The following is a 9,082-nucleotide window of genomic DNA, read 5'->3' on the forward strand; positions in this document are numbered from 1 at the left end:
ACCGAGAAGACCTGCCACCTCTAGAGGATCATAAATTAGTCGTACGCACTTGATATGCCGAGGAGTACTTTTGTATAAACCTTTAGGAGTTTGACCAACTACTTTGTGTATATATGTGGGCAAAGCAAAATCTGGCCTTTTAATTAATTTAAGTGCTTCGATCATGATGTTAAATGCTTGGTTAGCCAGTCGTTGGCTTCTGCCTCTAAGATAATTTCTTGAGTGTTTTCGAGGTCAGCTTCTTAGCTGAGATGTGTGCGCCCGGATCGGCTTGACCGAAAAACCAGGCAATCGGACTTGTAGGACCTAAACATAAGCTGTCAGAGAGCTTCATGGGCCGGGCATGCAGCCTCGAGTAGGGTTCTTATAATCCAAGGACCTCCCTTGCTTACCGGTCTTTAGTGGCTAGTATGGTCTAGCCGTTTTTTCGTCTATGGTGTCGAGTGTGACGAGCACCTACGTGACATTAGTTTTGACGACTTATCGGAAGGCCGACTTCGTATTTTCGTCAACTCTATGTTTACCCATTTCTTCTTCCGACATGCTGATTGATTTTTGTGCATTTGTGACAATCAATTTTCGGCTGCTCTCACATGAGGAACTTTACTGGGTTGATCCAGAAGTAACAATCATAGTGGTGCTTAAAAGTGCTAGTTATTGATTAGAGGGGGTGAATAAACGATTTTTATGAAAGTCTTCAAGACATGAAATGTCTTCGAAGACTAGCAAGCAAACAACACCTACACAACATACAGTGGAAGATGAACTACACTAGACACGTTATAGTCAAAGGAACATTTCGAGGTAAGCACGAGGACAACTAGCTGCTAGATAGAGTATATCAGAATAGAAAGATAGTGTGAAGCCAAATATGCAATCAGAGAGAATATCTTCATTAAGTGAAGTCAAACAGGGCAAGCAAGCAATGACTTTACGAAGCTAAACAGAAAGTAAAGGGTGAAGTGATAGAACCAGTAGTTTGACGAAGACAATGATTTGATTGACCAGTTTCAGTTGCTATGACAACTGTACGTCTGGTTAGGGGGGCTGAGATTGAACGCAGAAGACCACATCTTCACCTTATTCCTCTTAACCTAAGGACACTTAGTCCTCGCCCAATCACTCTGGTAAGTCTTCAAGGTAGATTTTCAAATCTTCACAGACTTCGTTCACCGGTGATCCATAATGACTCTTAGATCCTCAGCACGCGACGCCTAATCGACTGGAAAATACAGTCTTTAAGTGTAATAAGTCTTCAGATCACGCGGACAGAAAGACTTCAGTGATGCCAAACACTCTTTGGGCTCTGGGTGTTTTGGACTTTGTCCTCGCAAGGATTCTCTCTCAAAGGCTTCGGAGGTGGCTTGCTCTCAAACAACAAAAATCGTGCACTTACTTTGAGCAACCACTGATTTATGGTGTAGGGGGTGTGCTATTTATAGCCAGGAGGCAACCTGACATGATATGTTCGAAATGACCTGGGTCACTAAGGAACTGACACGTGTCTAACAGTCGAATTTCAAACATACTCGGCAGGTTGACTTGGGCTACAAGCAAAGCTGACTTATCCAACTCTGGATAAGATTTTCTCTCATTGTCTTCACTCGAAGACATAGGATCTAGGTTGAGCATCACATCAGTTTTCTGACTTTGTTCATTGGGACCCCACTTGACAGTTCGGTGGTTCCTATGACTCAGGAAAGAAGAAAATGAAACTAAAAAAATTATATCTTGCACTACATTGTCACCAAGTGAATGTGTCGAAACTGAATTTTATTGTCGAAACTGAACACACTAGTAGCAGAAAAGCAGTAGCAGCAGCGCGTGCGAGGGCCGGGGCAGCTGGTCGTGTAGCAGTTCATCTTCAACCTCCACCCCCTGAGCCGCCAGCCACCATCCGCCAAACCGCCGCCCGCGGCCGACGGTGCGCCGCCCCGCCCGCCCCAAAACCACTCCCCACCGCCGATCCGCCACTACCTCAGCCATCCCTCTAGCCCCCCCCCCCCCCCCCCCCCCAAAACCCCTCCCCCCCCCCGATCCGCCCCTCCCCCCGCCCTCCCTCTAGCCCCCCCCCCCCCGCCGAGCTTTTTCTTCGGCGATCCCCACACCACCGCCCCACCACCGGACCCACCCTGAACCCTAACATAGATAGTGGTGTACCTTTCCAGCGAGCCCCCCTCCCCGTTGCGGCTGGTCCTTCCTTAACTCCGGCGAGCCCCCCCCACTCCCTGAAAATCGACTGACCCAAAAGTCGATTCAGTTGACTGATGTGTAGCCAAATTAGAGAAGCATCGCAAGCAAGAGTAAGAGTGAGAGCAGCAGCGCGAGCACGAGCACGGGCAAGAGCAAGAGAAATAGCAAGAGCAGACCAGACAGGGGACTAAGAGCAAGAGCAGAGCAGCAGCGCGAGCAAGAGCTAAAGCAACAGCAACTCCTACTGATGTGGACGTCGCTGCCGAGGGAGCAATGCCGTGGAGGAAGTGGCCGCCGCCGTCGCCGTGGATGGAGTCGCGCCATGTCGGCTCGGGACCGTGCGCCGTCAGCACCGTGAGATCGAATCAAGAAGAAAATGTGGCGATTAGTGTACAATCTCTTTGGTGGTGCCGATTAGGCCTCAGCTTCATCCGAGGAAACGGTGATGATGCTGCTCTTCCGGTGGTGCATGTGAAGACGGCGGTGTGGGAATGGAGGTGGCGCAAAAGACGAGGGGAACATCGGGGCAACTCTTTGGAGGTGGAGGACGGGGTGGCTGAACCGGCGGGACGACGAGATCGACGACGGATCCTCATCTGGTCCGGTGGATGAGGGACGTCGAGGTGTTGCTGTGGACGACGTCGTCAGGGAAGAGGCTCCTGCTGGGTGGCGGACGTAGGAGGGTGTGGGGCTTCGCGGGTTTTCGCGGCCTCGGTGTACAAATGGGTGGGCGGATGGGATGGGAGTGGGGAACCATGGCTTAGGGACGCGCTTGTCTGAAATGTGGGGTAAGTTATGAAAGTATCCCCATCGATTTGAGCTAGGCGGTTCTTTCGGTTCAGGGGTATCATGGGCATTTCGCGTGTCGGGATTTCGCAGGAGGTGGGAGTTTTCGCGCACGTTGTAATTTTGGGATAGCAAGGCGCGGGTTGAGATGGAGGGAGTTTTTGGAGCACAACGAGACAAAGATATATCTTAAATATTTCGGGGTAACAAGTTGCGGGTTGAAGAGGCGGGAGTTTCGTAGCACGATAGACAGATATGCTAACTTGAAATTTCGGCATAACAAAGCGCGGCTTGAAATTTCGGGAGAACAAGCTTAACGTGTACCAAAAAAGACAATTCGCACCTCATCACTAGAGAGAGCCATGTCCCGTTTTACTATATTACTAGAAATGCATTCAAATACAACAAAAAAACTAAATAAATCAGGACAACAAACATAACGTATACAATACCAAAACAATTTGCACTTCCCTCAACAATAAAAAGACTATTGGGGAACGTAGTAATTTCAAAAAATATTCCTACGCACACGCAAGATTATGGTGATGCATAGCAACGAGAGGAGAAGAGTGTTGTCCACGAACCCTCGTAGACCGTAAGCAGAAGCGTTATGACAACGTGGTTGATGTAGTCGTACGTCTTCACGATCGACCGATCCTAGTACCGAAAGTACGACACCTCCGCGATCTGCACACGTTCAGCTCGGTGACATCCCACGAACTCTCGGTCCAGCTGAGCATCGAGAGAGAGCTTCGTCAGTACGACAGCGTGATGACGGTGATGATGATGCTACCGTCGCAGGGCTTCGCCTAAGCACTACGATGATATGACCGAGGTGGATTATGGTGGAGGGGGGCACCGCACACGGCTAAGGTATCAATGATCAACTTGTGTGTCTTTGGGGTGTCCCCTTCTCCCGTATATAAAGGAGTGGAGGAGGGGGAGGGTCGGCCCTCTACGGCGCGCCCTAGGGGAGTCCTACTCCCACCGGGAGTAGGATTTCCCCCTTCCAAGTAGTAGGAGTAGGAGAGAAGGAAGGGGAGGAGAGGGGAAAGGAAAAGGGGGGGGGCACCCAATTCGGATTGGGCTAGGGGGACGCGCCTCCCACCTTTCCCTTCCTCTCCTCTATTCCACCAAGGCCCAATAAGGCCCATATACTCCTCGGAGGGTTCCGGTAACCTCCCGGTACTCCGGGAAATGCCCAAACTCATCCAGAACCATTCTGATATCCAAACATAGGCTTCCAATATATATATCTTTATGTGTCGATCATTTAGAGACTCCTCGTCATGTCCGTGATCAAATCCGGGACCCCGAACTACCTTCGATACATCAAAACACTTAAACTCATAATACCGATCGTCACCGAACGTTAAGCGTGCGGACCCTACGGGTTCGAGAACTATGTAGACATGACCGAGACATGTCTCCGGTCAATAACCAATAGCGGAACCTGGGTGTTCATATTGGCTCTCACATATTCTACGAAGATCTTTATCGGTGAAACCGCATAATGATATACGTTGTTCCCTTTTGTCATCAGTATGTTACTTGCCCTAGATTCGATCGTCGGTATCTCAATACCTAGTTCAATCTCGTTACCAGCAAGTCTCTTTACTCGTTCCGTAATGCATCATCCCGCAACTAACTCATTAGTCACATTGCTTGCAAGGCTTATATTGATGTGCATTACCGCGAGGGCCCAGAGATACCTCTCCGACAATCGGAGTGACAAATCCTAATCTCGATCTATGCCAACACAACAAACACCATCGGAGACACCTGTAGAGCACCTTTATAATCACCCAGTTACGTTGTTGTAACATCCCAAAATTCTAAATTTTGGAATGTTATATTAAATAAATTATTATGATTGTTTGTTTGATTGTTGTGTGATTGATTGTGTGAAATTGAGTGGAAATAGAATTTTTATTTTTTTTGAAAGTTGAATGAGAGGGAATAAAAGGACTTCCCCAAAACTTTTATCTTGCATTTTTCTTGATCTCCATGAATTCAAAGTCATCTCATCACAATACCCTAGAGTGAAGATAATATGACTTCTTCCATTTGAAGAAATAAAAAGGGGTTTGAAAATGATTTGAATTCCATTTGAGAATATTTCGAATCAGAAACTTTATGCCACTCAAGGATTTTCATGAGAGAAGATAACATGACTTCTTCAAAAAATTGAAATGGAGTGGAGAGTGATGAGGAGCACTTTTGAATTTCATTTGGTTCACTTTTGGAAAGTTTTCCGTTTTGAGTTTCAAAAACATTTCCATTCATTCAAATAAAATAAAGAGAGAAGGAAATATGACTCCTTCAATTATCAAAAAGAAAATGGAAATGGATTATGAAACCAATAGACATTATTTTAAAATAATATTTGAAATCATTTGCATCTCATGATTTATCGCATGTTGGAGTTTTCTCGAATGTTCAAATATTATTTTTCACTCAAAGAAAATAAAGGAGAGGGGATAAAATGACTTCCTCAAACATAAAGGAGTTGGAAGATTCATTATGGGAACATCTGAAGTTTTTGTAGTTTATTTGGAATTTATTATATTGGCCTAAAGTGCATTTATTGCATTAGAAAATTATTTTCAAAATTATCTGCGCTGGAATTAATGTTCATTATTCTATATATTTTCAATAGTGATTTTATAAATTTATGTGGAATTTTTAGAAATTCATTTGAATTTGTTTTGGGCCACATATGTTTTCTGTTTCAAAAAAAGAAGCGCACACGCGCACACACACGCGCGCTCACGCAGCCACCGGCCCATGGCCCGCTCCAGCACCCGAAGGGGATTCGCGCCGATCGACCGCCCTCGCCTCTCGCTCGGTCGCCCCGCCCACACCCGCTGACTGGTGGGCCCCGCCTCCCAGCTCGTCCCCAACCTCCCGCCGCGCCGCACGGGACAAGCCGCGAGCGCGCCCGCCCGCAACCGCCGGCGAAGCGCCTCGGATGAGGCTTATCCGCTGGTCCCCGACGCCCTGCCTGCGCCTATAAATGCCCCGAGACCCCCTCTGTCGATCTCGCCGTCCCACTTCTTCCCACGCCGCTCCTGCTGCCCGTAGTCGCCACTTGGATCTCGCCGGCCGAACGGACCTCGCCGGAGCATTCCGCTGCCAGTAAACCACCCCGAGCCCTTGATCCTTCATCAATCTTGCCACTGTGAACTTGCACATCTTTTTGACACCTTTTCCTCGCCTAGGTCCCGCCAGAGACGACGCCCCGACGACGCCCGACCTCGCCGGAGCCCACGGAGCGCCGCCGCCTTCGCCTCGCCGACCCCGACGCCCCTGAGGAGCCCCGACGCCACCATCCGGACGCCCAAGCCACGCTGCACCTCCCCGTCTTCTTCCCCGACGCCGCTGCCCGCCGTAGCCGCTGCCCCGCCATCGCCCGACGTCGCTAGCCGCTGTAAGCCGCCAGACCTCCTCTTGTTCGTTAGATCGAAGATCAACGGCCCAGATTAGATTAGTTTGTTTTTTTAGTTGAACCGGTACGCGGTTAACCGCAGATTTTTATTCTAAAAACCGATCGGGTTCTGTATAGTTAGCCGCCACCACCGTTTTCTTAGATTGTGGTCGTCCGCTGTATAAGCTACGCGGCGAACGCCTTTCGTCCAGCCATGTGGCCAGGGACTTGTTTGCGACAGTTTTCTTCTCTGTTTAGTCCCTGTAATTAGTAGATTAGTCCCTGATCTTAGATTAGTCATAACTTTTAAACCGTAGATCCAAACTTGATGAAACCAACGGCAAAATCTTCGTCATGTTTAGATCTATCCAGTGGTATTTTTTTACAAACTTTTGGTAGATTCAAATTTGAATTTATTCAGATTCGAATTCGAACTTCAAATGGCCATATCTCCCAAACCAAAGCTCCGATTTAGTTGTTCCTTTTTGCATTATGTCATCGTAGCCAAACCCTATCACCTGGACCTTTGTCACAATAATTTTCACACAGAATCTGCCCTTTAATATTTTTATTAGTATGCGCTATAGCTCACATCACTTTTTGAACCATAGGCCTATGTTGTTTTGCACTTAGAATATTTTCATGCTAGTTAAGTGTGTTGTTTGTTCATTTGGTTTTTCCGATACTTCTTGCTTTTCATGTTCTTCTTGGTTTTCTGAAATGTTTGCTTATGTTTGTTTATCTTCCTTTGCAATAGATTGCCCAGAGTGCGAAGCAGAATATTATCAGTCTTTAGAATTCAACCAGCAGTACCAAGGCAAGTTGCATCTTGATCATGTTTCATTACCTATGATTTTATTATGCACTTAGTTCTTTGTGGTAGGACGCATGGTAGGAAATTGATGCAGCATGACTATGCTTTTCACCCAGTAGTTCATTGAGGTAGGTCTGAACCATATAACATTGTCGCCATCATTTTACATTATGTTGCTTCGCTAAGTAGACGTGGATTGGGGAGTGATCATTGTAAAGTTTGAGTGACAATGTAGTAAATAGGACCTAAGATAATTAATGAACTACCTGGGCGGAAACTTGTTGGAATGGTGGCGAAGTACAGTGGGGCACGCATTGGAAATCCATGGTGGTGCACCACTAGTGGACCATCCGCTCAGGCTCAAAGAGATCAATCGTATTCTCATGTCTAGAAGCTTAAGTGTGCAGCCACAAGCCAATATGGGCTCTGGCTTAGTTGAGTAGTTAGTGTGACCCCTTCCGGGATGGGCTAGCAGATGTAGAATGATGTAGGTGTACCGGCCTATCCGTGGGTTAAGGGGGAACATTTTCGAAAGACTATGTCTCGGTCATCCTGTTCTCAAACGCCAGGCAGTGCGAGAACTTCAAGGGAGGCAATCGAGTCTTGTGGGGAAAAGTGCGCAAACCTCTGCAGAATGTTAAAACCTAATCGATTAGCCGTGTCCCCGGTTACGGACAACTTGAGCATCTAGTAGTGGAAATGCTGAAGATCTCTTCACTCTTAATTAAACAGTTGGGGTTTAAATGAAACTTTGGGAATGGATTGAGTTGGGTTTACCAACTCATCCTATGCTATACAGTAGTGGTAGAATAATATCTTTTATTCTAGGGAAAAACTAGCTTTATGGAAAAACTAAGCTTAGAGCTTTTCACCAGCCAAATTGCATGTACAAATAGGTTCATTATTCTTATGATGTGACTTGCCAGTACATTCAATGTACTGACGTACAGGGCTGCAACATCTGATGTTGCAGGAATTTCTACGACGAGTAAGAGTTACGTTGTAGGGTTATGTTCTACACTCAACTTGTCGTTGGCGTTGACGGGACTCCACACCCTTATGTTTCTTTCCGCTGAGATTTATGAGGTATATATCAGTTTTACGTTATTTATACATGTGATTACACTTTGATATATACATTTATGTACTGTGTGTGCCAGCATACCGATCCAGGGATGGCACGGATACATAGAGGCTTGACCGTTTGAGGTCGGGTCGCTATAGTTGTGACGTTTGGTAGCACACAAAGTGTTCCTTCGGTATTCGGGAGCTGCATGATCTCATAGTCATAGGAACATGTATAAGTTATGGAGAAAGCAATAGCAACAAACTAAACGATCATCGTGCTAAGCTAATGGATGGGTCAAGTCAATCACATCATTCTCTAATGATGTGATCCCATTAATCAAATGACAACTCATGTCTATGGTTAGGAAACATAACCATCATTGATTCAACGAGCTAGTCAAGTAGAGGCATACTAGTGACATTCTGTTTGTCTATGTATTCACACATGTACTAAGTTTTCGGTTAATACAATTCTAGCATGAATAATAAACATTTATCATGATATAAGGAAATATAAATAACAACTTTATTATTGCCTCTAGGACATATTTCCTTCAGTCTCCCACTTGCACTAGAGTAAATAATCTAGATTACATTGTAATGATTCTAACACCCATGGAGTCTTAGTGTTGATCATGTTTTGCTCGTGAGAGAGGCTTAGTCAACGGGTCTGCAACATTCAGATCCGTATGTATCTTACAAATCTCTATGTCTCCCTCCTTGACTTGATCGCGGATGGAATTGAAGCGTCTCTTGATGTGCTTGGTTCTCTTGTGAAATCTGGATTCCTTTGC

This window comes from Triticum urartu, chromosome 5, assembly GCF_003073215.2.
Source record: "Triticum urartu cultivar G1812 chromosome 5, Tu2.1, whole genome shotgun sequence".
NCBI classification, from domain to species: Eukaryota; Viridiplantae; Streptophyta; class Magnoliopsida; order Poales; family Poaceae; genus Triticum; species Triticum urartu.